The following is a 19,696-nucleotide window of genomic DNA, read 5'->3' as shown; positions in this document are numbered from 1 at the left end:
TAGCACTTATCTTCACTCGGAGGCTATTCATGTTCAATCCTTCGCCTCTTTAGTCGTAATGCAAACCTCTCGTCTCTCGAGCTCACCGGTGATTGCGACGCTTCATCACGCCTCTGTTTTTCCTCCCTGTCGATCGAAGCCAAAAGAGTTTGAGCGCGTTTTCGAGCAATGCGCAGATGCAGAATGGACATGCCTTGTACAGCATGATCAGCCTCGCGAAGCGAAACATCAATTTTATCCATCACCTCCTCGAACGCATCATCATCCTCAGGTTTATTGACTTCGAAACTTCTTTCTGGAGAGGTACCGGAGTAGTCCTTACCAGCAGCCTCCATGAGATTTTGCGGGAAGAAGTTATGATTATATTAACATACATAAAAAAAATCATGATCAATCATAAGATCAAGTTGTGTAATGGACATGGAGAATTACCTGGGGTAAGGAAAGAAACAATTCTGCGATGGGAGAAGACTCAGGGTCTTCTTTATATTTCACAAGTTAACAAGATCCCGAGAATAAAAGGAGTCTCCACTTGCCGTTTGCAAAGGCTACAGATGCGGGATAACGATCAGTGGATGTTTATCGAATATTTGAGGGAAGCTGCTGTGAAATAAGAAAAAAAAAACGCATCTCGCCCAAGGAACGAGCGAGACTCCATCCTGGTAACACGTGTTGAAACATTTCCTGTGAAATTCTTTTATTTGTCACCATCTAATGCCTACCCCACAGTAGTGAAACTATTATGTACTAGGCAGGGGACTTAACGTTGATGGTGGATTTTAGTTCAGGGCTACAATTGTAAAACCAATCTTTAATGTGTTGACATCCTGCAAAGGTTAAATCCGTTTGATGAGTGATGAATACTTCTTCGCTTTATTTATTCGAAGCAATTCAATAAATACACAAAATTCACCCAGAATGGTGCATGTAGCAACAATCTCAAATATTCTGCGAGTTTTAGCATTATTAATTAATGCACGACTAGCCTAGTGTTTCCTGTGATGTTCCTAGCCGATCTCTCATTATTAGCATGACATGACGACTGAGTGTTCACTCTCAGTAGAGTAACATGAATCTCCAACTGCCAATTTTGTGACATGCACGAAATACCCATACAGGCTACTATCTGACAAAGAGAATTTCGAATCGATGCACTTTCAGCTCGATTGAACGCATTTAATTTCCTTAAGGAAATTATGGACTGTCCATATCATTCTCAGAAACGATCGCGACCACACAAGTTGGCCGCGCAATTTAACAAGCCTAGCCAAACTCTGGATTGATGTGATGACCACCGGAGGGCCCGCTTATGCCCTAGTCGGTCGAACATCACACGAACTCCTCCCAGCACGTCAAACGCCAGCCCTAAAAAGGGGTGGTTGCGCTGCTTTGGAAGAAGCTCGATGAGCTTAGACTGTTCAAGGAAGTCTTAAAATCATCACGACCGTCCAACTTCACCATCCTGGTTGCACGGCTTATATCATCCCGCGAATGATCAGTGAAGCGCTAATGCACACATTGGCGGGCCACTCTGTCCCTACCTGATCGACTTGCTCACGACATGGTCATAGAACCATGAACGTTTGACCGAAACATGATGGGCGTGAGGCTTTTCAAGGGTCACGGAAATTCCACTAGCGTCTTAAATTGATCTCAACCATCCAACTTAGCCAGCATATTTAGATGGCTTAGATCGCACCTAGGACCATCAGGGAGGTGCACATATGTTAATCGTCAGCCCAACGTGGGCCCCACACGATCGAACTCTCCAAAGGAGAAGCATAGATTTCCAAACCGATTGGCCAAAGTCACGCGTGCATGACCGTTTTAAAACCCTAATTAGGGTTTGCGGCGCTGCATAACTGTCGCAGTTCGGTCGCGTCCATCCATCTTTGCCAGCCTAAATGGAGGGTGAAGATATAGACTCAAGAGGTCCAAAGGATGTGGACGTGATCACCATGGGCCCACCTATGTGTGTGACCGACCGTCCTGGGTCAACCAAGGCCAAGCGCCTCGAAACGCACGCTCAAAGGTGGCATGTCACGCGGCTTCCAAATCCTTTGCAGGAATGGATTTCTATCGCAAATCGATCACGGTCACTCATCTTCGCCAGTAAACTTGAGTGTCCTAGATCAAGCCTTCATGAGACAGAGAGGTATAGACGTGCACAACAACGGACCGTCTCCATGAACGACCAATCGGTCTCACCAAAATTGGCGCCCATGAGTAGTTTCGGTCAAGCCAAATAGGGATGCTTGCACACCTTTTAGGAAACCTAGGATTCCATCAACGGTCGCAAATAAGTGCTTCAAACCATCTTGTCCGTCCAACTTTGCTAGCTTGGTCGGACAGCTTAGGTGAAGAATTAGGCAACCAATGAAACACCTCGATGATCACCGTCCTCCACTCTTCCACATGGAGTCATCGACCAGGAGATAGCTCGCCCATGCGGTCTCCAAACTATCACTCGAAGATGGTTGGGCGTGATGCTATTTGAAGACGTTTAATCCGCGACTTATTCGGTTAAGCTTTAAAACATCGATGCTTCATACACATTGATTGGTTTCAATGCATTACATGCATCGAGCATACACGATAGTTCATGAATATCAATTTCTTAAATAACTTAGTTATTTAACCTAATAGCATCACGTGCTATTTCCTGCGGGTCCCACGACTCGACCCCCTCACTCGAGACATCAAACATGTCACAAACTGGGGGATACTTACTGGGATATTGGTCTGGCGGTTTACGGCGTGCAACGCGCCCATTTACAAGAACGTGTCAGGAGGCATGGACGGTTAAGATAATGAGGGAAGTGGGCTAAGACGTGATCGTGCAATCACCCACACAACCCCAATACTCCATCACTCAACTTCCTCCACTTCCTACGAGATGAGGGTTTGCAGTCAATGACTTGTATAAATAGGTCCTTCACCTATTTCCAAACAACACAGAAAACCAAGTGTTGTCATCCATATCCATAAAATATCCAGAGCTGATTTCTTACATTATTGCAAGATAGTTCATCATTTTGATCCAAGTCATAAAATCCAATACCTTCACAATCTCAGCACCTTCTTCGCTTCCCTCCCTAAGATCAACCCCATCTCCTTCACTTTGTGACCGAAGCAAGTCTGGAACGACCATTTCTTGGTTTAGGCCGGAATTATATAAATTGATCTCTCGAATCATAAAGCACTCTCGTGCAGTGCATTTGTTTAGAGTTTATATTCATTTCTCATCCACACACACCCAAAATTACCAAAACCAGCAGAAATATTTTTCACCCATAAACAGGTTCACAAATAAGTTTATGAACTTACTTCCTTAGAACACATGTAAACATTGTTACCTAAGATGAAATCCTCACCTCATACCCATACATAATCACAATAGCATTCAAATGATTATGGCGATGTCTTATCTACAAAGTTTAATGGTTAAGCAATAAACCTCGTATTGTATTCCTTAATACTATGTCTATCTAGAGTTCATATATGCTTCGCAGTTATGTTTTAAATATGCACGACTTGAAAGATACGTTAGGGAATGAAACAGTTCAAGTCAAATATCACTAAACTCAAGTGGAAGGATGATTGTTGTCGTTGTAGCTCCTTGCTTCTTCACATCTTCAAGACTTCACAATACTTGTAATGTCTCATATCATAATGCTTTCAAGCTAATCTATACGAAGTTTAACTCTAGTACATAATCAAGCGACTCTTAACATGAGTTTTGATTCACTAAAATATGACAACCAAACTTGACATACCAACGATTGGTGGGTTCAACCGAGCAATGCTCTAACAATCTCCCCCTTTGTCAATTTTAGTAACAAAACTCTCATCATATGGATAAACAAATTACAAGAATTCATTACACTCCGCTTGATTCCCGATTCAACAACACAGTAAAACTTCTTACATTCAATCCTTGAAAATGCCGATGTTGACATTATATAACAAAGATAATACTCCCCCTAAGGAAGATAGGTAGATATTCAATCCGCACGTCTTTGTTATACCAATCAATATGACATGTTACTCCCCCTTAGTCTGTGCTTTCACTCTTTCGTTAGATAAAACATTCAAGTACCAATATTCTTTTCCTTAGTGATACCAATTAATATAAAATCAATGCCGGTATCACTTGTTTACTCCATATATTTCTCCCCCTTTTTGTCACAAAAATGACAAAGAACCGAAAAAATAAAGGACAACACGAAAACAATCTTACAAATCTCAGAATAGACTTGCAAACCTGTAGAGTTAGGCACGAGGGTTTCATACATCATGTTCTGATAACCAATATCAAAATCGAAACTACAAGTAGTCTTATTTTGATATGTTACCAAGGATACAATTGCCCGAAACAATTTTTCCCATTTGGTTTAGCAAACCAAAAAACAACTAATCACATTAGTCCGTTTGCTAAATCGATTGTTCAAAAACAACCGCTTAATTCGATAAGACCAAAATAAAGGTAGACTCCATTTTTCATCAGGTTCTAATTATCCATAAACTTAGACCTTTGAATTTTAAACAAACCAAATACTAGGTTAATTAACTAGAATTTCCTTGTTTAGGCATTCGATTATACTTGAATAACCGAAACCTCACTTCGATAAGACAAACTAAGATCAGAATTAACTTACTTTCGTATCCGGAATCGAATTGGACTAAACAACTCATCCCGTACACCTATTATTTCGTTAAATCATAAATAATTCATACAAACCAATATAAATCAACTTGCATAATTATTCACCTCAACTGGAAGCAATTGAAACAACATAGACATTAAAAGCACCGCAATTGCACCGTAATTTTGTAAGCCTAAACCATTGAAACTATACAAAAGCAAGATAACAATAGTTTTTCTTAACCGGAACCAATTGAATCACACATACATCAATTGTACCGAAATTTTGTAAGCCTAAACGATTGATACCACACAATAAAGCAAGATAACAACAGTTTTTCTTAACATGAACCAATTGAAACACACATCCACACATACATCATGGAATAAATATCAATTGAACCTAAATTTTGTTAAGCAAAAGCAACAAATATATATAATATAAACTCGGGATTTTATTAAATAGGAAACAATTAACTAACAAGATTGTTACCTCAAATTTCGCATCCACTTCTCCAATATGATAGCATCTTCGTCCAGAGAGAATTAATATCGAAATATCACCACGTTGTCATCCTTATGCATAAACAAAATAATAACAACACACGTCAACCTTTACCATAGAAAAATTGAAAACCGGTTTTAAAAATTGCAAGCAAAAGTTGAAAACCGTCGAGACACATATGCTTTTATGCTAAACCAAAACCGATTCAACATATTGTGACTTTTTCACATACTGTTTCTCATAATCCTTTGATAAAACCTACCTACTAGGGCTATAACTTAATCCCTCTAAATCAAAAATTCACCCAAACCATGAGGGTTCACCATATATGAGATCGAATATTAAGGTAGGAAAACCAAAAACAAACATCCCATAAATCACTCTGCAATACACCATAAATATTTAACATAAAATAAATTATTGCAATTACCTCAATCTTGTAGGAAATTGATTTATCAAAACAACGCAAAAAGAATGAGGTCATTCCGAGTTCGGGCGAAGAAGTTATGGGCAAAACAGTTTTACACTTCTTCGTAAGGGGACCTCTCACTAGGATTGGTTCCCTTCCATGACATGGTACTAGGATCGGTTCCCATGAGGGTACTAGGATCGGTTCCCATGAGGGTACTTGTGACAGATCGCAACACTCAACTGTTTTCGATATAACTTTTGCATACGATGTCCGAATTCAGTGATTTTTGGCTTATTTTGACCACAAAAGCAAGAGTTACACATATATGATCAGTAGATATCAACATCATCAACTCAAAATTACCGTTTCTATCAAAAGCTCAGATATAGATAGATGAGGTATGAGTATAGAAGATAAATCTCCCTAAAGATGTTAATTAGTCATATAATAATCGAGAGATCATGTGATCAGTTTTTCATGTGCTTCCTCACCTTTAAAAATATTGAGCACTAAGGTGAGCAAGCACATTATAAGACAAATAGGTTGTGTTGATTTGATCCTTGTCTTGTTCGTCACGAGTGACTAAGACCGAATCATCATTCTTGACCTCTTGCTTGGTTTGTTTTCTCTTGTTCCATCTCTTGTTTTTCTTCTTTGAATTGTGATGAAGAGTGTCATTATCACAACCTTTACTAGTACAAGAGATTTCAGACATAATGTCTTTGTCTTAGTCTTTCAAGAAGACCCTTGTAATTATTATCACCAACAATTAACAACTGAGAGTCATTCTTGTGACTAACTTTTGGTCCCTTCTTGGCTATGGAGGACTTTGGGACCCATTTAGAGTTGGGTTTCGCAGGAGCAGCTTTCTCCTTTATATTATTAGGATCTTTGTCCTTTTGAACATTTTTTGAATCACCCTTTTTCCAATTTAGAACATCAGATCTTGTTTTTGCATTTAAAAAGTCATCTCTCTTTCTATAATTGGGCCTTTTATGAAATGACCTTATCGAGTGATATGCAAAATTTGAACTATCATTATAATAATTCTTTTGCTTAAACTTAGGACAATACCGATCTGAGTTCTTACGAGGAGAAAACTTAGCCAATTCGTTTGATACACTAGAAAGTGCATACTGCATCTTACGAACTTTGCATCCCCATTGCAAGTGTCCTTTATGACCACAATAAAAACAATGCTTAGTATAAATATACGAAGTATGAGTTTTAATGTTACCTCTTTGTGGATCCTGTTGCATTGGAGCACGACGAGTTTTCTTCTTCTTCTTCTGATCCTTGTTCAACGTTGTTGATTTCTTGACATTAGCAGAAGTACTCTCTTTGATTGCTGCTGGTTGAATATTATTCTTAGGCTTGACATACTTTTCTTCTTTACAAGAAATAAGAGCATCGTTGTCATCAGTGGAAGCCTCTGATTGAGAAGAATTTGTAGCTTTAACAAATTTTACCTCTTTGCTAACATTTGAAGCATCTATTCCCTTATAGCCCAATCCTCGTGTATCACGATGATTTCTACTTGCTTCTAACATTGAGGTTAAATTATTTGAGCTGGCATTGAACTTTTTAAGGTCCAAATTTTCTTCTTCCAACATCTTGTTTTTATCAAGAGCACTTGCTAGATTAGCCTCAAGGCGTTTTTCTCGGGAGAGATATTCACCTTCTTTCTCTTCAAAACTCTTTTGTTGAGAGTTAATCCTTGCATCGGATTCAACAAGTTTTTCTTCAAGACCTTGTATTTGTTGAGAAGTATCTTCCCTAAACTTCTTGTGATCTTGATGCATCCTTTCAAATTCAATTTTCATTGCTTTAGAAACATTCTGATTTTCTTCAAATACCTTTTTGTAAATAAGCAATTGTTGTGAGGATTCTTCTTCCAGCAAGTTATTCTTTTCATTGAGATTTTCAAACTTTAAAGTTAAATCTCGTTCTCTTTCAAGTGCTGAAAGAAGTTCATTATAACTAAAAAGAAATTGTTTGCTCAATTTCTTTAGTTCAGATGTTTTTACACTTGATCTTCCATCAGAAATCTCAAGTATATAACTCAAAAAATTCTCGTTATCAAAAAGATAATTTTCAGAGTCTGAATCATTGATTTCGAATACAGGGCTTAACTTAGTCTCGTCTAGAGGACATTCAGACTTATGTTCAGACGAGCAAGTAGAACTTGATGAAGAAGCTCCTTTTAAGCATTTCTTAAAATCAAAACCTTCTTGCGATACGTTAAATGAGTCTTTCTTTAGTTTTTGTTCTCGCTTAACTTTACTTTGACCCATATCTTATAGGTTGGATCGCATCAAATACAGATTGTTAGATCTTTTCGTGTTTTCCTGCTCTGATACCAATTGAAAAGGCGAGGGTACCCAAATATACCTCAAGCTAAAACTTTTCCTATAAGTTCTTTCTCCGAAAGTGATTGTTTATGGACTGAGTCGAGACAATACAACTAATCGGTTCACACTTCATGTGATCGTCTATGGATATAAGATCGAGACAATACAACAACGAAGTATGTTTACTTGATATCAAGGTTCGGACTTAACCAAACACAATAGGATTGCTTATCAAGTAAATAGGAATAAACGTTAATGTAATTTACTTTAATTATAACAAAACAATTATAATGCGAAAAATAAAAGTAAATGACACAGCAAGATTTTGTTAACGAGAAAACCGCAAATGCAGAAAAACCTCAGGACCTAGTCCAGAATTGAGTACTCTCATGATTAAGACGCTACACAAAATTACACTTAACTTCGTATAGTTGAGGCCAAGTAACTAACCCTATAGTTCACCTAGTTCCGTCTGTATTCCCACGCCTTTGACTTATGAATAAATCATGTACTTGGAACAATCCCTTTGGTTCGTATTCCAAATAGTAAAGGAACAAGAAATCTGTTTGGTATCAATTCTATTCAACCAAGTGATATGAGTCGAACAAAGGCTCTTCCATTTATCTTAACATAAACTCCTTCGTCGGGTCTAGATATATCTTATGTTCAATCACCCAAAGGTAATCGATTAAGATTAAGCCAACAACACCTTTAATCCGAAGAACCATGTTGATGCCGATCTACTCAATTAATCAATCCAATCTACCACAACGATAAACCGATTATTAACTGGATCCTCTTTTACCCAAACAAGTATTGTGCACACCAAAGATTATAAAACCCAAGTCAGATCTTCAATATCTTCTTTGTCTTCAAATATTCTTAAATCTTCAATAAAAACCTGCACACAATCACTTGAACAACACCCAACACAAACAACTTCAACTCATGTAATTCCATTCTCTGTAGCTGCAGCTATGACCCAAACTCCCATTAGCAATTCAGTCTCTTTTCCTAATCATACATCTAGGATTTTCAGGTCCTCCATTCCAGCCAGCAACATCAATACCATCTCTATCTCTATATCCCTGAGTTCAATTTCTTCTTCAAATCGGCAGCAACAACAAATCTCACCAAACCTACTCTTCCATGTTCCCAGACCATCACATAATCAAACCCAAATTTCTTCGATCTGATTCAACTAAAAACCCTACCAAAACTCCATCATCTTCTCTGTCGACGAAGTCAGACGAACCCCAATTCATCTGTGATGCTCAGCATCATCGATCTCTGGTTCTTCATCTTCTCAATTCCTCCACGAATCTCCTTTTTGTGAATATTAACCTGCTGCCATGTCAGGTTTAGGTAGAGTAGGAAAAAGAGAAACTAATGATATATTCTCTGATTTTTAGGTTTGTTGTAGGAGAATGAAAGTGGATAAATCCACCCAAGTAGAGTATATAAAGGACAACCAAAGATGTCTTTTCCTTGCTTCTCTGGACTAAGCTGCAATGGTTGGCCTGGCTTGGATCGGCTCCGCTCCGCTTCCAATAATGGTTGCATATGAAATGACGCTTTTTCCTTCTTTTAATCCGAGTGATTCCAAAGTACCTAAACGCTCAAATTCAAACATAAGATACATAATTTACAAGAAAATTCGCAAAGAAAGCATAAATACTAGATATAAAATTAGGTGTTTTAGACACCTATCAGGTTCCCCTATACTTAGACTTTGCTAGTCCTCGAGCAAATCAAACAAAAATTATTCTAAAGGATACATACAACTCCCTTGAGGGTTTACTAGAGATATACCTACAAAACCTACTTTTCCAACTTACTAGTTCTCCGTAATGATAACATCCAACGCGCTAAGAAGACATAGAGATTCTGCACACTAGTGATAACAAGTTAGACACATATATGAACACAATCTCGTCCTTAAAAGTTGAGAGAGAAATAACCATCCCTTATGGAAAGAAATTCGGGTTCGGAGTGATCGAAAGTCTTGACTCTGCCTCACAAGAAAGGGTTTTGTGAAGTTGCTCTCAATAATAAATAACTTTTTATAGGTCACACATGTATCCAGGTAGGAGTGAAGAGAGAATCCTGCGACATGTTGAATAGTAGGAAGGCCAAACCCTCCGAAATGTTTTGAAAACCCACATCTTTTATTCATTTTGAAAACCCTTCTTTTCTGAAGATATCTAAGAAAGGAAATCAACCACTTAATGAAGGTGGGAATATGCTTACTTACCTCGTTATCCGTTCGACGTGCAGTTAGCACCATGGTGGACCCGGGAAAGTGTGAAATTTAAGCGAAATGAAACGGGCCTACAGTAATACCGCAAGTGCACGGTCGTCAGTTGTAGCTCGTGCAAGTACGGGTCGAATCCACAGGGACTGGGTGTGTTTGGAGTGTGTAGCTATTTTGGGCTTCTAAGTTGCTATTGGGCTTTGGTAACTTCTAGGCACAGTGGGCTTGGCTTTGGTTTTGAAGTGCACTGGGCTCTTGATTGAGTTTGTGCTTTGGCTTTATTCTATAAGAATGAACTGGGCTTTGGGCCTTTGGACTACAGATGGACTGAACTGAGCCTTGGGCACCCTAATAGTGGTCTGGGCTTTTGCTTCACCCTAGCAATGAGCTGGGCTTTTGGCCTTAACCTAACAGTCTACAATGACAAAGAAACAGAGAACAAACCAGGAAGGACAAAAAAACAATGGCAAAGAAAGAACAGTGAAGGTAAAGAAACAGTAGTGAAGAGTAACAAAGATATAGTGTATCAAAGAGTGACAGTGAAATGAAAACAGAAAAGAAACAGAGAAAGAAAACAGATGAAGTGAATAAGAAAACAGTGAGACAAAAACACTAAAGTGACAGTGGTAAAGACAATGAAACAATGGAAGCATATACAATGGCAGTGAAATGGTGATTGTTAACAGTGGCAAAGTGCCAACGAAGCAAAGTAAGTTACAAAAGAAAGTGGTAAAAGAAAGGTGGCAGTGAAGATGATGTGAAGCAATGGTATTGAAGTAAACCAAGGCTATGAGCCAAGGGTAGAGAGGAGGTTGCAGTTGTGGCTAAGCTAAGGCTTAGAATCCACCTTGTGTCCTAGCTAAACAATGCAAAAACTTAAGCATCCAACTAGAATGGGAAGAGAATCAGCTTGCTCACTGATTTGCCCCTAGCATTGACTGTCTTTTGAAAGCACAGTCAATCACAGGCATATCAGAGCACCAACTTCTTCCCATTACTCAAGCAAAACAGGCCTTCCTAGCAATTCATCATTCATTAGTGCACTAAGGTTTCATCTGAGCCTCAACAGTGAACTCAGAACATAATTAACACTACAATGGAACTAAACATGATTAACAGGAACAACACAACATTTAAACTACTAAACAGTGAATGAAAATTGCAAATGAAGAACCCTAAAAATTAACAGTGAAATCAAATTAAATTAACCCAATTAGGGGGTATCTCGGCTAACCAAGAACACCCTTTAACATCCTACATCACTTCCTATTTATAGTTTACAACCAAATATAAAACCCTAATTCGAAACCCTAATTTTTTGGGGAAAATAAAATTCGACATACCCATGTGTAAATTGGCTTCGACCCATGCTTCTTGATGTTCTACTGCTCCTCCTCTAGCTCTTGTTGCGCTGTTGGCCTAGCCCTAGACTTCTGTGAACCCTAGCTTCTCTCACTATCGAGTTTGTAGCATCAGGACTCGATGCTACAGACGAGAAAGGAAGAGACAAGGGTGGTGATTGAATCCTGAGTTTGTCGGGGGAAGGTGGTAGTGGTGGTGTTCGAGGTGGAGATGGAAGAGATGGTGGTGATGGAGATGGCAGAGTTGCAGAGAATTTGGGAAGAAGAGAGGAAGAACCCGATGGAGAAGAAGGGTCCGTTTGGTTGGGTAATAGGGTTCGGTGACTAGGGTGTGAAGCGGGGATAACGCGGTTTGATGATCTCGACAAGGAGCGATGGATGGGAAGATGGTAGGTGGATCCAACGGCGATATGGAGGTAAGCGTGGAGCGACCGTCGGATGAAGGTATGTAGCAAAACGGACGACCCAAGATGGAGATGGGCGTTTCGATGTAAAGCGGGGGCTTCGGAGTTTGATGTGCGATGATGGAGCGACCGTAGGATGCTGAAATGCTTCGATCTGACGGCTGAAATCCGAGACGGGCTTGGATAGTGGAAATGTGTTTGAGTAAGGGTTTTGGGCCTTGGGTATGCCAAGCCCATATCTTCTTAAGGACAATTCTTCTTCTTCAAGCCCACTTCTAGCCTTTTGGTCTTGTGCACAACATTCTTCGCGGCTTCCTTGTGTAATTCCTCCCGGCTTTTCACTACTTTTCTGCTCTTTTCCGCTCTGCTATTCATCCAAACTTTATTTATTACCTAAAAATGCAAAATTAAGTAAGAAAAATATTTATTCTTGAAAACAATGAAAATACAGAATATGGGATAAAATGTAGAATTAATGCACAAAAGATGAGTTAAATGCCAAGAAAAATATATAGAAATATGCACTTTTTAGCACTCATCAAATACCCCCAAACCTGAATTTTACTTGTCCTCAAGTAAAACAAAACTAAGGAAATCCTACCTATACCACTGTCGCTGGTCTCTCGAATGCATTTAGCGTATGCACTAAGCCTTTTAAACCACTAAGTGTCCCTAGTGGACGAGTTGAAGTCTCGTGAAGGTTTGCTTAGAACGTACCTACAAAGTTCTAGGTCAAAATATAAGCTCAGATTCCATCAAATGTGACATGTGCAAGTCAGTTAAGCTCACAGCAAAATGGAGATGTCAATCTAGCTATCAAGGCACAATCCTAGCACTGATAACAAATAAGGACATGTGATAAGAGTGTAAAGTGTATCTACACATGTGTAAAGAAAGATAGGATGTTATGACTACTAATCACCAAGAGATAGTTTCTCAGGCTAAGAACCAAGGTCGAAATCTAGCTAGTTGTCCGGACTTTACGAGAATTGTGAATGAGTTGGAGGTATTTCACAATTACTCGCGTTTTACATCAATGGCATACACCCTTCCTTGCTTATTACAATGAAACACAAAATATGACTATTTACATGACTCTTATTTACATTGACTACTCTCTTTTATTTTTGGAACAAGAGAGAATGGAATTGATAAATACTTGATTTTTTTGTATTTTTCTGAATATACATCGTTTTTTTTTTTTTTTTTTTTTTTTGACAAGAACTTGAAATTGATTTTTACATATGGTACTCTTTTGATACATACAAAAAGAAACAAAAATTACATGACACTTTGCAAGAGGTAGCCCTTTTTGATGCACCCAGTTAAATTCGATGGTTGTCTTTCTTAATGTAACCTCCACCTTCTATCCCAACCAACCAAAGAACAAGCTAGTCAAGTTTCGTTCAGTATTCTAAAGTGATTGGCAATCGTGACTTCCTATCAAACACCTTGAAGATCGAGGCCATACATGTATTGGTAGATCGTGCGCGTGCAAATTTCTTATCACTATGTGAATTGTGCTAGAATCAGGGTGCCTAAATATCTAGACTAAGACTCCTAATAATTACATATTTGCACAAGAGTCAACATTTCAAGGTAAATGAGCTCCATTTTTATGATTTTTTAATTTTTTAATTTTTTTTGATTTTTCAATTTTTTGGAATTTTTCAATTTTTTCAAAAAGAAGGAGTTCTTGTTTTCAATTATGGCATATTATCAAAGTATCTACTTTTCACCCCCAAACCTAAACTAAACATTGTCCTCAATGTTTCAAAATATGAACAAAATTATAATACAACATATGAAGAGGATCATGTTGAGTAGAGAAAAAGGAAAGAGAATACCCGATTTCGGCGAAAGCAATATTAGAACTCCGTTATTCAAGGCAAGAATCCAACATATGTCAGCCGAGATCATATTGGATTAGCAAAATATATACAAAAGGAACAAAGGGATTATTAAAATTTTTATCTACTGGATTATATACAAAAAATTCACCGTACACTAACAATCTAAAGAGTTGAGGATCAACCCAAAAGACAAAGTGTAGAGGTTTCAACAGCTTCACACAATAATAATATGATAGGCATGCAAGTGAAGCTGTGAAACAAAATGAGCTACCCCCAAACCTGGATTTTTCAACGGATAAAATTAAATCTCGCAGTTTTGGGGGTTCATCATGCACAAGGTCTAGCTCGAAATGAACTGTGCTAGGGACGGGCAAACATGCTAATTCCAACTGTGGTTCCTCAAATGTATTATACTTAGAAGCAAAATAGTCCAAGAGGACTTGGGAAGCACACAGTTCCAAACCTATATTAGGGACTCTCAGAAAAGTCGGTTTGACAATATCGGTACAAACCAAATCTAGGTTGGGTGGAAGGCCATCAGATTGTGACTTATGTAGGACGATAGGCACATCATTACTAATCACATCAACATCTCCTAAGTCTTCTACAAGTGTCATAACATGCTCACAATCATCAAACAAATTGGCAAGATCACAATCAGAGTCATCAACATCATCAACAAATTTATTCTCATGCATCGGCAAATCAGGAGAAATATCACAATGTGACCTAGGTAGAGAATCAGACACATCAAATATATTTTCATGCATATTAGTGTCTACAGAAGATTCAACTATTCCAATGTCATGCTCATCTTCACAGAATAATTGTACGAATCCCATGTCAATATCAAAATCATATGAATTACAATGAGTATTAGAAAGAACAACATGCATGAAGGTCGAGGGCGAGAAGCCATATGTTTTTGAACCAACAGGTTCCACAATATTTTCATGTTCTTCTAACATATCATCATAATCATCATCATGGTAGCATGCATATTGGTCCTCATTAACAGTGGTGGTGTCATTAGTCGATTCATGTTCCTCTAGATTAGGTTCATATTCAATATCATACACATGAGAAGGACTAGACATGCTATTTCCAAAGTTCAATTCATTACCACCTATATCATGTGACAGTGTCTCAGTTTCCCTAATGGATTCCCAGTGACGGGTTTTCTCTGCAATCTCAGCTAAAAATTTCCATGCATCATCCACAGTTTTATCAAGAAATTCACCATTACACATACACTCAACCATGGCTCGAGATTTAAAGTCTAGTCCCTCATAGAGGATAGCGACAAGTCTCCACTTCTCAAATCCATGGTGTGGACATTCGCTCAACAAATCATTAAAACGTTCAAAATAGTCAAAAACAGTTTCCTCATCCAACTGGACAAAACAATTGATATTTTGACGAATAGCGATGGTCCTATGATGTGGAAAAAATCTTTGGAAAAATTGATTAGTGAGTTGTTCCCAAGTGGTGATTGATTGTGGTCTCAAACCGTAAAACCATGTTTTGGCCCTTTCCTTTAGAGAAAATGTAAACAAACGCAATTTCAGAGAGTCTTCGGACATATGATTAGGTTGCATAGTCCGACAAATTTGTTCAAACTCTCTTACATGAGTATAGGGGTTCTCAGAATCGAACCCTCGAAATAAAGGAAGTATTTGTATCATGCTTGCATTTATTTTAAAAGGGTTATTGGTTTGAGGTAAGACAATACATGATAATGGAATTTTTATTGTGGGATACATGTATTCATGGAGAGCACTAGGTTGGCCCATATTGTAAAGACACAAAGCCCACTATTTGGTTTTAAAGGGTTTGGATTTTTGGGAAAAATTTGGTTTTGGTGGGTAACATTTTTTTTTTTTTTTTTTGGTTTTTTAAAATTTGGGAGCAAGTTTGGTTTTAATGGGATAAAGAAGAAAAATTTGGTTGTTAAAATGGGAGCAAGTAAAATTTGGTTTTTGAATGGGAGAAAAGTTTTGGTTTTCTTTTTTTTTTTTTTTTTTTAAAAAAAAAAAAAAAAATTTGGTTTTTGAATGGGAGCAAGCCCACTGTTTGGTTTTGTGTTTGCTTTGGCTCAGCTGGTTTGAAAACGTTTGGTGAAACTGAGTCCAAAATCTCGACCTAGAATTTGGGTACTCGGCCCACTAACGAGTTAACCTAGCGTGATCGGTTACAAGCTCAGCTGGGTTTAAAAACCCAGAATACAAAATACCAATCCAAATTAAACAAGCTCACAAAAATTAAATACAAGCCCACAAATTAAACAAACAAGCCCACAGAAATTAATTACAAACCCAACAGAAAATAAAAAGCCCAAAAATTGGCTTTAATATTACAAGCCCACAATTAAAAATTGGAAGCCCACAATTCGGGTTCTCTTAAATGGGTTACCTTTTAAGCACAGCCCAGCTGCTCTGATATTTTTGCAAAAACCCAGTTGGGCTTTGGTTCTTTTCCTTGGTGGCGTCCCAGCAGAGGAAAAACTGGTTCAGAACAGCAGGTCTAACAGCAAATGAAGTGAAGCAGATGCAGATGCAAATGCTATGCAGTGAAATGCAAAATAGCCAAGAAAACTACAAGAAAAACACAGCACCAGTCCCCGGCAGCTGCGCCAAAAACTTGGTGGGCCCGGAAGTGTGTGAAAATTAAGCGAAATGAAACGGGCCTACAGTAATACCGCAAGTGCACGGTCGTCAGTTGTAGCTCGTGCAAGTACGGGTCGAATCCACAGGGACTGGGTGTGTTTGGAGTGTGTAGCTATTTTGGGCTTCTAAGTTGCTATTGGGCTTTGGTAACTTCTAGGCACAGTGGGCTTGGCTTTAGTTTTGAAGTGCACTGGGCTCTTGATTGAGTTTGTGCTTTGGTTTTATTCTATAAGAATGAACTGGGCTTTGGGACTTTGGACTACAGATGGACTGAACTGAGCCTTGGGCACCCTAACAGTGGTCTGGGCTTTTGCTTCACCCTAGCAATGAGCTGGGCTTTTGGCCTTAACCTAACAGTCTACAATGACAAAGAAACAGAGAACAAACCAGGAAGGACAAAAAAACAATGGCAAAGAAAGAACAGTGAAGGTAAAGAAACAGTAGTGAAGAGTAACAAAGATATAGTGTATCAAAGAGTGACAGTGAAATGAAAACAGAAAAGAAACAGAGAAAGAAAACAGATGAAGTGAATAAGAAAACAGTGAGACAAAAACACTAAAGTGACAGTGGTAAAGACAATGAAACAATGGAAGCATATACAATGGCAGTGAAATGGTGATTTTTAACAGTGGCAAAGTGCCAACGAAGCAAAGTAAGTTACAAAAGAAAGTGGTAAAAGAAAGGTGGCAGTGAAGATGATGTGAAGCAATGGTATTGAAGTAAACCAAGGCTATGAGCCAAGGGCAGAGAGGAGGTTGCAGTTGTGGCTAAGCTAAGGCTTAGAATCCACCTTGTGTCCTAGCTAAACAATGCAAAAACTTAAGCATCCAACTAGAATGGGAAGAGAATCAGCTTGCTCACTGATTTGCCCCTAGCATTGACTGTCTTTTGAAAGCACAGTCAATCACAGGCATATCAGAGCACCAACTTCTTCCCATTACTCAAGCAAAACAGGCCTTCCTAGCAATTCATCATTCATTAGTGCACTAAGGTTTCATCTGAGCCTCAACAGTGAACTCAGAACATAATTAACACTACAATGGAACTAAACATGATTAACAGGAACAACACAACATTTAAACTACTAAACAGTGAATGAAAATTGCAAATGAAGAACCCTAAAAATTAACAGTGAAATCAAATTAAATTAACCCAATTAGGGGGTATCTCGGCTAACCAAGAACACCCTTTAACATCCTACATTACTTCCTATTTATAGTTTACAACCAAATATAAAACCCTAATTCGAAACCCTAATTTTTTGGGGAAAATCAAATTCGACATACCCATGTGTAAATTGGCTTCGACCCATGCTTCTTGATGTTCTACTGCTCCTCCTCTAGCTCTTGTTGCGCTGTTGGCCTAGCCCTAGACTTCTGTGAACCCTAGCTTCTCTCACTGTCGAGTTTGTAGCATCAGGACTCGATGCTACAGACGAGAAAGGAAGAGACAAGGGTGGTGATTGAATCCTGAGTTTTTCGGGGGAAGGTGGTAGTGGTGGTGTTCGAGGTGGAGATGGAAGAGATGGTGGTGATGGAGATGGCAGAGTTGCAGAGAATTTGGGAAGAAGAGAGGAAGAACCCGATGGAGAAGAAGGGTCTGTTTGGTTGGGTAATAGGGTTCGGTGACTAGGGTGTGAAGCGGGGATAGCGCGGTTTGATGATCTCGACAAGGAGCGATGGATGGGAAGATGGTAGGTGGATCCAACGGCGACACGGAGGTAAGGGTGGAGCGACCGTCGGATTAAGGGATGTATCAAAACGGACGACCCAAGATGGAGATGGGCGTTTCGATGTAAAGCGGGGGCTTCGGAGTTTGATGTGCGATGATGGAGCGACCGTAGGATGCTGAAATGCTTCGATCTGACGGCTGAAATCCGAGACGGGCTTGGATAGTGGAAATGTGTTTGAGTAAGGGTTTTGGGCCTTGGGTATGCCAAGCCCATATCTTCTTTAAGGACAATTCTTCTTCTTGAAGCCCACTTCTAGCCTTTTGGTCTTGTGCACAACATTCTTCGCGGCTTCCTTGTGTAATTCCTCCCGGCTTTTCACTATTTTTCTGCTCTTTTCCGCTCTGCTATTCATCCAAACTTTATTTATTACCTAAAAATGCAAAATTAAGTAAGAAAAATATTTATTCTTGAAAACAATGAAAATACAGAATATGTGATAAAATGTAGAATTAATGCACAAAAGATGAGTTAAATGCCAAGAAAAATATATAGAAATATGCACTTTTTAGCACTCATCACACCACTCTCACAGCATCCATAGAAACGTCTTCGGTCTTCAATCCTTGTCTTCATCTTCGTCTTTGGTCTTCAACTCTTGATGATAACTCTTGAACTTCATAGAATCCTGACAATGTGATTCTTTCCTCTAATTCCTTGTTACTTGAAACTTCATTATGGATATTTCTTCTTCCATTGGCTTTATTGAATGAATACAAAACCAAAAACGAACTAAACAAACAAAAATATGATGCAAAGGATTTTTCTTGTCTCTTTTTTTTTCTTTTTTTTTTTTTGACAAGAGAAAATAAAATACAAACTAACAAATAAGAATAAAGATAAAACAAAAATGCAAGTACAAAGGTCATGGTGTAAGTACTTTACCACTTGATTCTTCACAACGTGTATTGTCTCGATATCATAAATTTCTTGAACTCTCGTCTTGATAATCTTCGCTCTTGTACATAAGTCTCCAACTCGTAAGAATTATGCTCCTTGTCTTGTTGCTTTACTTGAATCTGAAATCTGCTCATTTCTGTACCGTTTCTTGTATACCTTGAACGTCTTCAACTTTTCTTCAAATTTGTGATGCTCCTCTTGTTGATGATGATAGTGTTTCTATGGACCTGTTGGTGTAGAGAGAGATAAAGTGGATGGTGCTAACTGCAAACAAGATTATAAATGGTATATAATTTAGCAATTCGATGTCACCATCATGATTGATAAAATAACACTCAAGAGATCAAAGTAGTGCTTCTATTGGTGGGAGGTTGGGTAGCTCACCATTTTACCCGGAGCTTACGTACGGTGACACACACTCTAAAAGCACATATTTAGACACGTACAAAAAATTGAAGGTCGGTGCCTCACATGATGTAACAATAGGTAGTCTCCATTATGGGGGATCATAAATCTAATATCGAATTCAGCCTGCACCTCATTTGCCACTGGCATGGTTAAATCCAACTTTAACTATCATACAAGCAAGAAACCCGATCACGTTCTCTGTCATCTC

General features: G+C 38.5%; 1 non-coding gene across 1 annotated transcript; it reads left to right on the top strand.

Annotated features, from left to right (window-relative positions):
* The first annotated feature begins 15,105 nt into the window (after positions 1–15,105).
* On the top strand, positions 15,106–15,209 carry LOC113325587. Its single transcript, XR_003348054.1, has one exon. It is a non-coding gene; the product is annotated as a small nucleolar RNA R71 (small nucleolar RNA).
* Positions 15,210–19,696: the final 4,487 nt, after the last annotated feature.

The sequence above is a fragment of the Papaver somniferum genome, chromosome 11, assembly GCF_003573695.1.
Source record: "Papaver somniferum cultivar HN1 chromosome 11, ASM357369v1, whole genome shotgun sequence".
Classification (NCBI taxonomy): Eukaryota; Viridiplantae; Streptophyta; class Magnoliopsida; order Ranunculales; family Papaveraceae; genus Papaver; species Papaver somniferum.
The sequence above is the reverse complement of the archived record's forward strand: the minus strand, read 5'-3'. Positions and strand labels throughout refer to the sequence as shown.